Consider the following 14366-nt stretch of genomic DNA (forward strand, 5'->3'; position numbering starts at 1 on the left):
AACGGCACTTATGATAATAAAATATGCACCAAGCCACACATTACAGAGCATGTCTGGCTCCATTCTAAACCTCGAAACTACCTCTCTTATCCCATCCAGGGCAAGACCAAGTGCCACCGCCTAAGATCACGCACAATATGTCATACTATCGAAATTACACCTAATCCTAAACATGACACACCTATACTCGTACCCAATACAACTAAGCTGCTAGTAGGTATACCTCCCACCTACCCCGACATAACAGAGCGACTATCAGAATAGGTACTAGACTCTCCAGGAATAACAACCCACCTGCCAAACTCAACACCAAGACTGCAAGTAAATTGCATACAGTCTCCAACAAACCTAAACACATATGTAAATATTCCCACACTCCCACAAAGAAACCATTTGACGACAGCCCCTGCCACATCAAGAAGGCTAATTGAAAACAACCCTTACAAGGAGCACTAATAAATGCTAGGTCCCTTGTGCATGCAACTGAAATTGCTGATATCATTTTGACGAACAACCTTGACTTTCTTGCCGTGACAGAAACATGGCTACATGACGCAGCTGGACCATCTCTAACTTTAGCTGTCCCTGATAACTACTCCATCCTCAGAGCTGAAAGACTCAACGCTCGAGGGGGAGGAATAGCCATCATCTTTAAATCTACACTTGACATGAGATTAGCCATATCCTCTACTTTGACATCCTATGACATTCTCTCTGTCAAGCTCCAAACGTCCACCAAAACACTATCGCTATACACCTGATATATATGCCCCCAGGTCCTCCCGCATCCTTCGAAGAAGACATTACGTCATTAGCAGCGGAAAACACCAAACCCATGGTGCAAAACATCATCCTAGGTGACTTCAACCTTGGCTATAATGACCCCAGTGACCGTCCAGCCACTTCCTTAACCAATGCACTAGCAGAACAAGGTTTCATACAAATCTGCACCCTACCCACTCACGAGAAAGGTGGGATACTTTATTGGGTAGTGGACCTCAACTGCAATATTACCCTTAAGGACTCCTCACCACTCGTGTGGACTGATCACATCTCCTGTCCCTAGAAATCATTGTCAACAACCCAGAGCCTAAAAAGCCCGCCATTGCGTCACCTTGTCCCACTAGGAACAAATGCAATATCACAGCTGAGGCTATAATACCCCTGGTAGTCCCAATACACAATGGACTACCTGCCACTAATGACCTGAATCTATTGGTTGACACCTACGACGACTCCATGACCAAAGCCATAGACACCATTGCCCCATTAAAATTGCGCAAAGGTAAACCTAGAGCACATCTGAACTCATGGTTCACGCTTGAACTGAAAACACTACTCTCAGAAAAAAGAAAACTTGAGACACTTTGGAAATTGACCCCCTCTACAGAAAATAAAGCTAACCTAACCAACATCACAGCCTCCTATAAAAACGAGATAATCCATACCAAAAAAGAAACATTCAACCTCAGAATAAACCAGGCTGGTTCCAGCACCAAAGAATTATTTAACATTTTAAAGGAGTTAGAAAACCCTAATCCACCTCCAGAAACATGCACCAAAGATAGACCTTGGTGCACTAGCATTCAAAATGCTCTCTCAAACAAAATCATAGGGCTCCAGACTAAAATAGCTGATAAACGGATCCAACTTACCTCTGGCAATCCCTCCATCCCCATCCTGCCATCAACCTCATACCATAACTCAGACTTCAAATTCAACAATTTAACCATTCCCGAGTTACAAAAAATGATAGCATCACTGAAACCCTCTAACTGTAAAGGTGACAGCTGCCCAGCTCAGATCATAAAAGATGCAGCTAGAGACTTATCTCATTTTATTACCAAACTAATAAAGTCCTCATTCGCCAGCAACTCAGTCCCAAGTAACCTGAAACAATCGTGGGTCCTCCCATTACTCAAGAAACAAACACTAAACCCGTCTATTCCCACTAATTATAGACCAATCACCACAGTCCCTTTCTTACTGAAAATCTTAGATGGAGTTGCATACTTGCAAATTCAAGACTATCTTGAGACCAACCAACTACTAGTAACTCTACAATCTAGCTTTAGGCCTCAACATGGAACGGAAACTGCCCTTGTTGATCTTAAAAGCCAGATTGATGAAATTAAAGACAAAGGCAGAGTTGCCATCATACTTCTTCATGACTTATCGATAGCCTTTGATCTGGTTGACCATAAAATCTTATGCGACATCCTATCATCGGTAGCACACTTTTGCAACTTGGCTATCACATGGATTCAATCATTCCTCGCAAACAGAACCATTCATGATTTCTCACCCACATATGCGGCCGATCCAATCCCCATCACCAGTGCTGTCCCACAAGGTTCCTGCGTATCTCCCACTTTGTGCAATATCTTTACAAAGCCCCTATTTGATAAACTGTATCGTCTGGGTGTCACCTACACAAATTATGCAGACGACACCCAGATACTCCTAACATTTCTTTTTGTTGGGATTTTTGAGTTAGCTGAAATTAATCAACTTTTTCAATCATTACAATTACAAAGTAGAATGACACATAAAACATGAACATATGAACATAGTGGCACATTTTAAACAGCGCTCTTAAAAATAAAAAGGATAAAAAAGAATCAAATCAAGAACAGGTGATCCACAAACCAACTACACATTGACATTTAAATTTAAAATAAAATAAAATGTCTTCAAGAAGGCTTCTCTAAATCTCTGAATACACACCAGATTAAAAATCCTGTAAGTAAACAAAGCAAGTATGGATTACGAGATGCCTGTTTGACATTAAAATAACCAAAATCTGATGCAAGATCACCTCAAGTCATAGTGCATACATATTCATATTACACCAAAGATCTTTAAAATAGCAACGAGAACCGTTATACTCATTCTTGCCATTTCATACACTTAAACAATTAATTGTCTATTCTGGTCTTATTGTTATCAGTTGCAAAAGGGGACTAATGTACTAAATTCAACGCCTTCAAAAAATGTACTGTCGCTATTCGAATACTCATGATCCTCGTGGCGACAATCGCTACCCATCTGTCTTCCGGCTTCATATTAGCAAAGTAGGCCATGTGTTTACAAAAATGTGTATGTCTTAGCCCCATGAGCGACTTACAGTCTACTATCAGATGTTCTAATGTTTCCTTTGACTGATGGTCACCACAGAACCAACAAAAATGTTCTTCAACTTTAAGGAATTTCCTACGAGTTTGTACGTCACGTGTGGGCCATAGATTAAGACGCACTCGCATTATTGCACTTCTCAGCTGTGGGGTTGCAGCTTGACATAAATATGGTTCCACATCTCTATACTTTTTTGGGCCAAACCAGTGATTATTAAAGTCTTTGTATTTGAGGCAAGAGGCTCTTGTGTCTGTCCAATCCATCATGAATAGTTTTGTCTTAGCTCAGACTGGATTCGCGACAAGAACATCGATTGTAATATCAGCATTCGTCATCACAGTAATATTATGTTTGGTCCAGGTTTTTGGAAACACATGATGAGAAGTCAACATATACTGGGCAACAGTCGCTAAAGTAGATCCATTCAGGGTAGAAAGTAAAAATTTCCGAAATAAGGCACACAAATGCCAATAGTACATGGCTGTCAGAGATGTCAACCCCAGCTCATATTGTAGCCATGGACCCGAAATACTTTGTGGCAAATGAAGTACTGAACGCCAAAATTGAGCCTCCAATTTATTCAGATAAGTGGATTGTAGAACATTTTTCGTTTCAAGGCCATAGAGAAGCGTAGGTGTTACATTTTGAATCCAAAACAATATCACAGATTTGATGGAGAATTTACCATATTTCTCCAGCATATGTTCTGGCATGGATTCGCATGCTAATGAATATTCCCGTCGTCAGGCTGGGAATCCTCGGTAAAGAAAAAAACAGTTTCAGTTTCGTTTCTGAACTGTCTTTCTCCTAATAACCAATCACTGGTCTCTGGGTCATACTGCCCCCAGCCAATGACTGCCCTCTACCTAAGCCCTTCCTCTGGCAGCCATCTTCAGATTTTTACCACATGTTCAAGTGTTGGGAGTCCTCCTACTATAGCTCTCGAGCTTTTACAGCGTTTTGCGATTTTTCAAAGAGTTTAATCTAATTTTTTCAGTCAATTGAGCATCAAGCTCCACCGTTTCTACTTCCGATCAACGGGGACCCGTTTCAGAATTTTCTACACCCCTCAAGGGCGAAGTTTTCATCGAGTTCCGCTTTTTGGAGGATTCCAGAAGATCTTTGAGGACGTGGACATGGCCCAAGACAAAGGGAGCACCACACCTGGATCCAGGCTGTTCAGGAGCTGCCCTGGATGCGGATTGCAGAATGTCTTCAAGGAAGACGAGCATTCTAGATGCCTCTACTGCCTTCACGAATACAAAACGCACGTGGAGAAGGACTGTGCGTTTTACAAGAACATGTCGGAGCGAACCATGAAGGATCGGCGGATCCGCCTCATCAACTGGCTGGAGGGGAAGAGCCCAGCAACAGGTGAGAAGAAGAAGAGGTCCGAGCAGTCTTCTAAGACTTTGAGGGCGCTCCGGCGATGGGGGCCCAACAAAAGGCAAAGCACCGCACGGTCGAGCTCCTCAGCTGCCAGGCAGGGCGCACTTTCACCAACGCCATCAACCACGAGCCAACGCTCCTGCTCGGCCACGAGCCAACGCTCCTGCTCAGGGAAGAGGAAGTCGGAGAACCCAGGTAAGCTTCAGGAGAAGTCCCGTTTGATCCCGACGGAGACAGCTGAGGGGGAGCGAGACGGCGACTCTCCCCCCAAGGTGAAGGCCTCAAGCGCGTCCAAAGTCGTGAAGGCCTTGATTCACCCGGCTAATGCCTCTATCAAGGGAGTCGTGGCGGCCCTGGCGAAGCCTGTGGAGGCAACCCAAGTGGAGGGGACCTCGGGGCCCAGAGTTTCCCTGCCACCGTGGAGGGAATCCTCTTTTCAACCCATCGATAAGACCCCTGTGAGAACCCCGGTGGACAAAGAAGGAGCGGCCATCACGGACACGGATACAGCCTCTGAAGAGGAGCTCGCTGGAATCGTGAAGATCCTGGACAAGAGGTTCAAGGAGGTCCAGTCCCGCGGGAGGGATCCCGACAAGGCGGATGAAGAAAGCAACGGTAGTGCCGACGAGGTTCCCGTGGAGGCAGAGGATTCCACTCCCCAACCGTCGCGCCTGTCGCAGCCGGTGCCTGGGCCACAGGACAACTCAGGAGCAATCTTGATGGCAATCCAGGCCAGGCCTTGTGTACAGAGATAAGGACAAGGTTGCCCTTACCCCCAGCAGACGACCCAGCGGAGCCTGGACCTTCAGGAAGCCCTCCAAGCAAGCAGAGGAGAATTCATCCCCCACCGCCCTTCCAGCCTGCGCGGCCCTCACAGCCCTCACAGCCTTCATTTCCTTCCCCGGATCCGAGGGATAACACAGGAACAGAGATGGCCACGACGGGGACGGATGACGATGGTGGTGACGACGGGATGGGCCTTCCAACACCACCTCCTCGGGCCTCCCCGCCCGATGAAATTGGCTCCTTCCACGCCATGATCGCCAGGGCATCCGAGCTCTTCCAGCTCTGCCCCGAAGAACAGAAGAAGGAAGGTTTCCTCTATCAACGGCGTGAGGCCAAGAAGAAGACGGTCCTCTCGGTCCCGTTACTTGACGACATCTGGGACGAGGGGCTGGCGCTCCTGAAGAACCCGTACACAACCACTGCCAAGAGAGACCGGTACGAGAAGAAGTACCGGGTCCCGGATTCCGCCCCCATGTGCCTTAGGGCGCAGCCAACCCCGGATTCGGTCGTCTCAGCGGCGGCCAAAAAGAAAGTGGCGGGGGTGATGGCTTCAACTTCGAACTCCCCGCCGGACGGCGAAGGGAAGAAATTGGACGTCATGGGACGACGGGTCATCTTCACTGCGGTGACGACGATTAATGCGGCCAAAGCCCTCGCGATTGTGGCCCGCTACGACAGGGAGCTATGGTTTAAGATCGCTCCTCTGCTGGACTTCCAGACGACAAGAGGGCTGAGGCCCTGCAGATCCTGCAGGAAGGCGAAGTGGCATCGCACCACGCCATAACGGTGGCCACAGACATTGCTGACACCGGCTTCCGCCAGATGGGCAATAGTGTTTGCCTTCGCCGGCGTGGTTGGCTCAAGGCAACCGATTTCTGCCAGGACGTACAAACCAGAGCTTTGGACATGCCTTTTGACAGGAACAACCTGTTTGGCAAGACAGTGGACGAGTCACTGCAGGCCATCATGGCAGACACGGAGACGGCGCAGGCCTTGGGAGTTTTGCAGCAACGACGGCCGCCATTTTGGAACTCCAGAGGCAAGCAAGGTGCCTCCAAAGGATTCGGCGGCGGCTCCTCGATGTACCGCCAGGCGGCCGGCTCCTCGTCGCAGGAGGCCTACAGAGGACTCGGCAAGTCAGGGGGATCTCGTCGCATCGGGCCCCCACCTGAGTACCCCGGTGGGAGGCTGGCTGGTGAAGTTCGTCAGTGTATAGGAGTCCACCTCCACCAACTGATGGGTGCTGGATGCCCTGGCCCGCGGGCACACTCTCGAGTTTCTAATGAAGTGTCCCCGCATTCCACCCGTGGCCAGGAAGGAAAACTACGTCCCTCAACTGCTGCTGGAAGTAAGGGCGATGCTGAAGAAAGGAGCCAGCGAGCTCATCCCAAAGAGGCTCCGGTGCTCCGGAGTGTACTCACGATACTTCCTCGTAAGAAAGAAGACAGGCGGCTGTCGACCCATCCTGGACCTTTTTCGTTTAAACAAGTACATCAAGTCCCAGAAGTTCCGGATGGTCACTCTCCAGCACGTGCTGGGGCAGCTGGAGGAGGGCGACTTCCTATCATCACTGGACTTGTAGGATGCCTACTTCCACATCCCCATTCCGAAAGGACATCGAAAGTTTCTCATATTTGTAGTCCAAGGACAGCACTACCAGTTCAAGGCCCTCCCCTTCGGATTGAAGTTGGCGCCCAGGGTATTCACCAAGTGCCTAGCACCAGTGGTGGGGCGGCTGCGCCTGCAGGGGATCCACGTCTACCCCTACCTGGACGATTGGCTCATCCGATCAAGGAAAAGAGAACTCGCCGTCGAGCACACAGCGAAGACCGTCCAGCTGCTCACAGATCTGGGATTTTCCATCAACTTTGCGAAATCCCACTTGGTTCCGTCGCAAGTCGCACTGTTCCTGGGAGCCAGGCTCGACACAGTGGCACGATTGGGTTCTCCGTCGGAGGAAAGGAGGAAGGCCATCCTGGGCAAAATGCAATGGCTGTCGACCATGGACGTGGCCAGGGTGAGGTCCATCAAGTTCCTTCTCAGCATGATGTCCTTGTGCATCTACCTCGTGCGCCTGTGCAGGCTGTGGATGCGTCCACTGCAAGAGTTCCTCGATGCCCGTTGGATGCAAGCGGCGGGCAGCTTCGAAGACAGGATCCCGCTCAACGAGACCTTCCACCAAGCGATCTGGTGGTGGGGCACCCGCACGCATCTCGTGGCGGGTATGGGCTTCCAGACCCCAGCACATCAGGAGACAGTGACGACAGACGCCTCCCTGGAGGGATGGGGAGCGCACACCGGAGATCTCCACGCAAGAGGCCTTTGGCTCCCGGAGGAGAGGTCACTACACATCAACGTCCTGGAGCTCTGAGCCGTGTTCTGGGCTCTCAGGTCGTTCCTTCCGACCCTCAAGGGCAAGGTGGGGAGGATCTTCACCGACAACACCACCACGATGTTCTACATCCGGAAGCAGGGAGGCACCAGATCCCCAGCCCTATCCAAGGAGGCCCAGGATCTGTGGCACTGGGCCGTCGCCCAAGGGATGTTTCTGGTACCCTTCCACCTGGCAGGAATAAAGAACACCATTGCCGACTCACTCAGCAGGGAGCTACGCTCATGCCACGAGTGGGAACTGCGACAGGATCAAGTGGATCTGCTATTCCAACGATGGGGCAATCCACAGATCGACTTATTCGCAACGGCGACAAACGCCAAGTGCTTGGATGGCCTGTTCCTCTATGCATTCCTGCCGTTGCTGTTGCTGCTGCTCATCAACCAACTCAGACGGTCCCGGTGCAGGATGATCCTTGTCGCACCGGCGTGGCCGAGACATATCTGGTTCCCGGACCTTCTGGACATGTCAGCGTCCCCCCCAGCCAAACTGCCGACGGACGCAGATTTCCTCTCCAGAGAAGGAGGCGCCATCCTCCACCACGACCCGGGGTCGCTGAACTTGCAGGCCTGGATCCTGCAGCACTAGAGTTTGAAGGGCACTATATCCCGGCAGACTGCAAGGAGGTGCTTGCAAAGGCCAGGGCGTCCTCAACTCTCAAGTGCTATGGACACAAATGGAAGAGGTTTTCTGTCTGGTGCCAGGCACAGAAGATTAACCCTCTGTGGATTACGGCCCCTCAAGTGCTGCCGTACTTGCTATCGCTGGCCAAGGTGGGGCTGGCCCACGCCTCCATCCAGATCCATCTGGCGGCTGTCTCCTGCTACACCAGAACTCCGGGGCGCTCATTCCTGTGGTCCCATCGCCTGGTGAAAGAGTTCATGAAGGGACTGTTCCCGCCGGTGAAGGCTCCGGCCCCGGCGTGGAAGCTCAACGTGATGCTGACCAGGCACCATTGAGGTTCCCGTCATGGAAAACAGCGTTTCTTGTGGCCATCACCTCCGCACGACGAGTGGGAGAGATCCAGGCCCTCTCCTGCAAGCCCCCCATACCTGACTTTCCACGAGACGAGGGTGGTGCTGAAGACGCACCCCTCCTTCATGCCCAAGGTACCGTTGGACTTCCATCTCAACAAGCCCTTGGTGTTACCTGTTTTCTTGCCGTCGCCTTCGTCACCTGCCGAGAGGACTTTGCACTCGCTGGACGTAGCTAGAGTGCTGAAGTTCTACGTGGACTGCACGAAGAGTTTTCGTTCGGAAGACATCACAGCTGTTTGTGAACTTTGGACCTGTGAACCAAGGGAAGGCCCTCTCGATGGCTTCCATTTCCAGATAGCTCTCCGGCTGCATCATGCACTGTCACCGGTTGGCAAACCGACCGTTGCCCGACCGTCCGAGAGCCCATTCAACGAGAGCGATCGCTGCTACCACAGCATTTCTATCTGGTGTGCCCCTGCTGGACATCTGCAGGGCTGCTACGTGGAGGTCGACGCACACCTTCACGAGATTCTACTGCATCGACCGGGATTCCAGGGAGGAATCCAGAGTCAGCCAGGCAGTGCTGCGCAGCCTGTTCGCCTGAAGGTGGGCCTGGTGAGGAGGTAAGAGATGCTTAATGTTGAGTTGATGAAATGCTTAATGTTGAGCCTTGCCACCTCCCGTGGTTGTGCATGTGTGTACTGCTATGTATATATAGAATAAGTCTTGTCTGCAATATAGCCGAGGTTAACTTATGTTCTATCTTTCACAATTGGGAATTTGCCAATGGAAGTCCTTTAAAGATTAGACCTTAATATACATAGTTAGGCACCACCTCAACACTGGTATTCTCAATGTTCGACTCCATCTTATTTCTCTGTGACATTCTTGACACATAGAGTACAATTTGTTTTTTTTTTTCAAAGTAACAACCAATTCATTCAAGCTAAAATAATTACACAATGCAGTGAGCAAATTCTGTAAACCAATAGGTGTTTTGGAGACTAACACCAATATCATCCGCATACCACAGAGCTTTAATTTCATTGCCATTCATTCTGGGGGAATCACCCCTCACATTTGCATATGCCATTTTAACATTGTTGATTAACAAATTGAAGAGGGCTGAAGCTAGGATACATCCCTGCTTCAGCCCTCTTGCTGTCGCAATGGCAGATGATAATAAGCCCATGGATGTCAGCCTTATCTGTACAGAAGTATTTGAATGAAGGGCATAAATAATGTCACACAAGGACGCCGGACACTCAGCTTCTACAAGTTTAGCCATGACCATGAGCTTAATCCTAGAAACATAATCAAAATCGGAGTGCAGGTCAACAAAAGCCAAAATATATGGGTTGTTTTGTTACATGGGCCTGGGCTTTAAGGGCATTGCGTGTGATGAGGTTTACAGCAGTACCCATCCCTGCAACAAACCCTGTCTGATTTGGATTGCGCTGGTTCACTTGCAGAGTCCAAGCGTTGAAGTCTCTTAACACTAACCGAGAGAAACGCAATTGGACGATAGCTCGTGGGCTCACTGCGATCGCCCTTTTTAAAAATAGGGACAATCAGCGAGGTGCGCCATGACCTTGGGAGGTTTTTAGTTAACAGAATATGTTGAAAGGTGTTATTAAGGAAGGTTGCCCACTGTATAGGATTTTGTTTAAACATAAGGTTATTCAACCCATTGGGCCCCGCTGCTCGGGAAGTTGACGATTTAGTTATACATTCCCTAACAGTTTCAACAGAACAATCTAAATGCCAACATAAGGAAGATTTATTTATGTACTTCAACTCAGCAAATCGCTCATCAGCATAAAGCTTTGTAAAATGTGCGAGCCATTGGGCTTCAGTAACTCCATTAACTTGGAGATCAACTTGGCTCTTTGCTGCACATTGATTTAGTAATCCCCATACCTGGGCTGTATTTTTATTGCGACAGGCCGACATGGAAAGTTCATTGTCAGCTTGGAACAATTTAGCTTTTCTACTACGTGTCCAGTTATGATATTTACACTTAGCAGATTTAATGGCCTTGTCTCGCTCTTCAGCAGGCAATTTACGTAACCTTTGGATTTCATTTCTATAAGCTGCTTTCCTCTGCTGGAGAAGAGGGTCATACCTATGTATGTGTTTATTCTTCAATTTACCATAGTGAGGCTGGATGTTTTTAAACGTGTCTAGAATATCTACATACGAGTCAAAATCATTCGCCATTTGGCGCTTCATGAGTGCGGCATTCAAGGTTGTTAAGTTAATTTCTGACCATCTAAAACACGTTTTGGCATTATTAACAACTAACATTTGTCTCGACCACTGTTGTTGTTTGTTATGTTGGTGGTCTAGTGCCGTCCAATATAAGGCCAATAGATGGTGGTCACTCGTAGTTTTCTTAACAACTTCGAATTTAGTTGCACTTAAAAATATGTTCTCGCTCAAGAAGATGTCATCAATAGTTGACATCGACCCACCTCTCTCCCAGGTCGGACATGATGGAATGTCTCCTTGAATTGAGCCATTAGCCATTCTTACATTTGTGTCCTCTATGGGGTTGCTTTCTTTTGTTCTTATCAACACAATTAAGATTTAGATCAGCCACCATCAGCGTAGCTGAAATATTATTATCCTTGGCTATTTCTTCAAATAGATAGGACAAGTCATTATAGAAGGAATCGTCTGCGATCCCCGCAGGGTTGCGATACAAATTGATTAAGGGAAATGATTGTTTCGCATGAGTGATTCTAACCAACTGTAAAAAATGATTTGGTGAGGCCCAAGCAGATATTTGCAAGCCCCTACTTGATGTTACAGCGATCAACAACCCGGAGGTTGGTCTACCTTTGCCTGCCAAAACTGCTGGTCGAAGAACAAGGTCGTGATCGTCCCATACTGGAGCCTTCAGCATCCAGGTTTCCTGCAGGGTGACTATATCAAAATGGTTTAAGGCCTCATCTCGCGCCCACTGCAGGTGCATAAAGCCTCTTGTATTCCAGCTTGCCAAGGAGAGTTCTTTTTTATTGTCCTTGATGGATGGTTATGCTTGCCTCCTTGCTGTGTTTACTTGCTGGGTGTTAATAGCTATGACGCAATATGGGCATTGGCATGCTGGTTCTGGGGAGGTATCAAGATTAGCAGTAGATAATTCCTCTGTTTCTTGGACCATTCGTTCTGGGTCTCGGGCTATAAGAAAGCCCATTTGGAAAAGTTCCATCTTAGCCTTCCATATCGTATTGAGCACCAAGCCAGACTTGATCCACAGCCGCACTATGGACAAATTATTGTCACACAGAAATGTGTCTTGATCAAAGTCACTCAAAGTTATATCTTCCAAGGCAGGCACATCTGCAAAGATGTTTAAAATACTCGAGCGTCACAAGTCGTATCTCTCAAAACGAGCATTGCGACACTTCATAATCAATGTGTGGAAAGATTCAAAGCTATTGCTGTTTTTAATTGTATGGTCTTTACTTCTTCCTTTGGCATTTAAATCATCTTCTGACCTTTTCAAAGAGGACCCCTTAAAATTCAGACCATGGGAGTTATTGACATTCTGAAGACGCCCGCATGCCTCTAAATGAGAAACTGTGCCCCCTGTCCCTATCCTTTCTGCGTCCAAAGATGGAATCTTATCTGCCTGAGATGGACGCAACTCTTGTATTATTTCAGCAGGATTAACTTGTGGTGTAACCTCTGTTATACGTTGGAGTAGGTATGCATCGACAGTGTTTCTAATTGCTGTCATGCGATCCTCACATCCAGGATACTCCTAACATTATCAGGCACCTACGACTCTGATGTTTGCCGGATTAACAAAGTCTACACTATCATTCAGACATGGATGGCCACACATGGCCTCTGCCTGAATGATGATAAGACTGAGTTTCTCCTAGTTGGCTCACCCAACAACCTGTCGAAATTGAGTCCTAACTACAGCAGCATCCTCATTGATGGGAATAATATTCCCATAGCCAAAAATGTAAAAACTCTTGTTTTCTACCTCGATGCCAATACCAACCTAACCAAACAGATCAATATGACTGCCTCAGCCACTGCCTACACTGGCAAGCTGATCAGGGCCTGCAGACCTCTACTGTCTTCCAATAGCTGCCTCATACTGGCCGGAGCACTTATTCAGTCCAAACTGGACTACTGCAATGGCCTATATTTAGAAGCTAACAAATCCATAATTCACAAACTACAGGTTATGCAAAAGAATGCGCTCAGAGCTGCACTAAATATACCAAGAAGAGAGCACATTTCGGCTACTAGAAAGCTTGGCAAATGGCTATCCGTACAAGAAAAGATTGACCTAAAAACTACCTGCCTCACCTATAAAGCTCTGAACGACCAAGCCCCACCTTATGTCACGGACAAATTCACTTTGAAACGGTCAGCCAGAATCACAAGATCTACCAACACTTCGTGCCTGGTGGTGCCCAGGTACAACCTAAAAGGAGCTGGCGGAACGAGTTTCCGGGTTCTAGCCACCCATCAATGGAATACACTTCCACAGGACATCAAAACCAGCATGTGATGCTGGAAATGCTCCGGAGGGACAGGGCCTCCGTATCCTTGTCCTTTACTGCTTTTTATCATGTGTTCTGCCGTGTTTTCCACGCAGAGGTTCATGTGGAGCCTTCCCAACGACCGTATGTTGTGGGTACACCTGTGGGTGGGACCTGGGTGAATGTAGTGTGTGACAAATCTACACTTCTTGTTGTGGATGTCTGGTATCTGGTGTTTGACAAAATGACTGAGACAGCCCTGCCCAAAACTGGAATGAATGCAGTGGGTAGTGTTGAATGGCATGGTACTTGTCCGAATCCACATTCAGTGTTGTGAGTGTCTGGATGGAGAAGAATGGCCTGAAGGCACTGTGTGCCTGATTGGCTGACTGACTGCTGAATGCCCTTCGCAGTGATTGGATGCATGAGTGTGACCCAGCAGAATGAATAGGAGATCAACAGTATATCTGGGGACTTCTCACTGCTAGGAATTGTGTTCAGAAGCTGTAGTCCAAACTACGAAGAGTAACTAGAGTGAAATTGAAGCTTGACTTTGAAGCCCTGCTGGAAGAGAAGAATTGCCCTTGCTCTCCTTCATCAATCTGAAAGCCGCCGTGTCCTCAAGGACTGACTGAGAGAGAACCTGGTGGCGCCCTCTTCCCGAGCTACGAGGAACCATTGTGCACCAGCTGATCTTTGGTAAAGCTCCCTGGTAGATGGGCCTACGAAAGGCTGCCAACTGGAGATGGGGACTGCCGGGGAATCCCAAAAAGAAGCACCCGGACTGTTGTCCGCCACTGTCGACGGCTGCCATTGCCGACCGGAGCCGCCATGCTCCTGTTGCCTAGGAAGTTTTGATTCACTGACACGCTCGTCCGCACCGCCGCCCACCTTATCCCGTTGGAGAAGGCCAGGTCGTCGATGCGCCGAGGAGCATCCGCCGGTGGGTTTCTCGCCACCCAAAGACCACAGAGAGGCCGACGACTCGACGCTCTTGCTGGGCCACAGTTCTTCAAACTCTTTGCGGTCCAGAACAATCGACATCCAGGTGCCCCGCATGACTCTTCCTGGCAGGACGTTTACACTTCCCCATCGACGAGCAACACTAGGAAAGAAGCTGCCACTTCACCGCCGTAGTACACCCTGTTCTTCGTCGGATGTTCGACGACCCGTGACTCC

The sequence above is a fragment of the Ambystoma mexicanum genome, chromosome 3p (assembly GCF_040938575.1).
Source record: "Ambystoma mexicanum isolate Mex_15411 chromosome 3p, UKY_AmexF1_1, whole genome shotgun sequence".
NCBI classification, from domain to species: Eukaryota; Metazoa; Chordata; class Amphibia; order Caudata; family Ambystomatidae; genus Ambystoma; species Ambystoma mexicanum.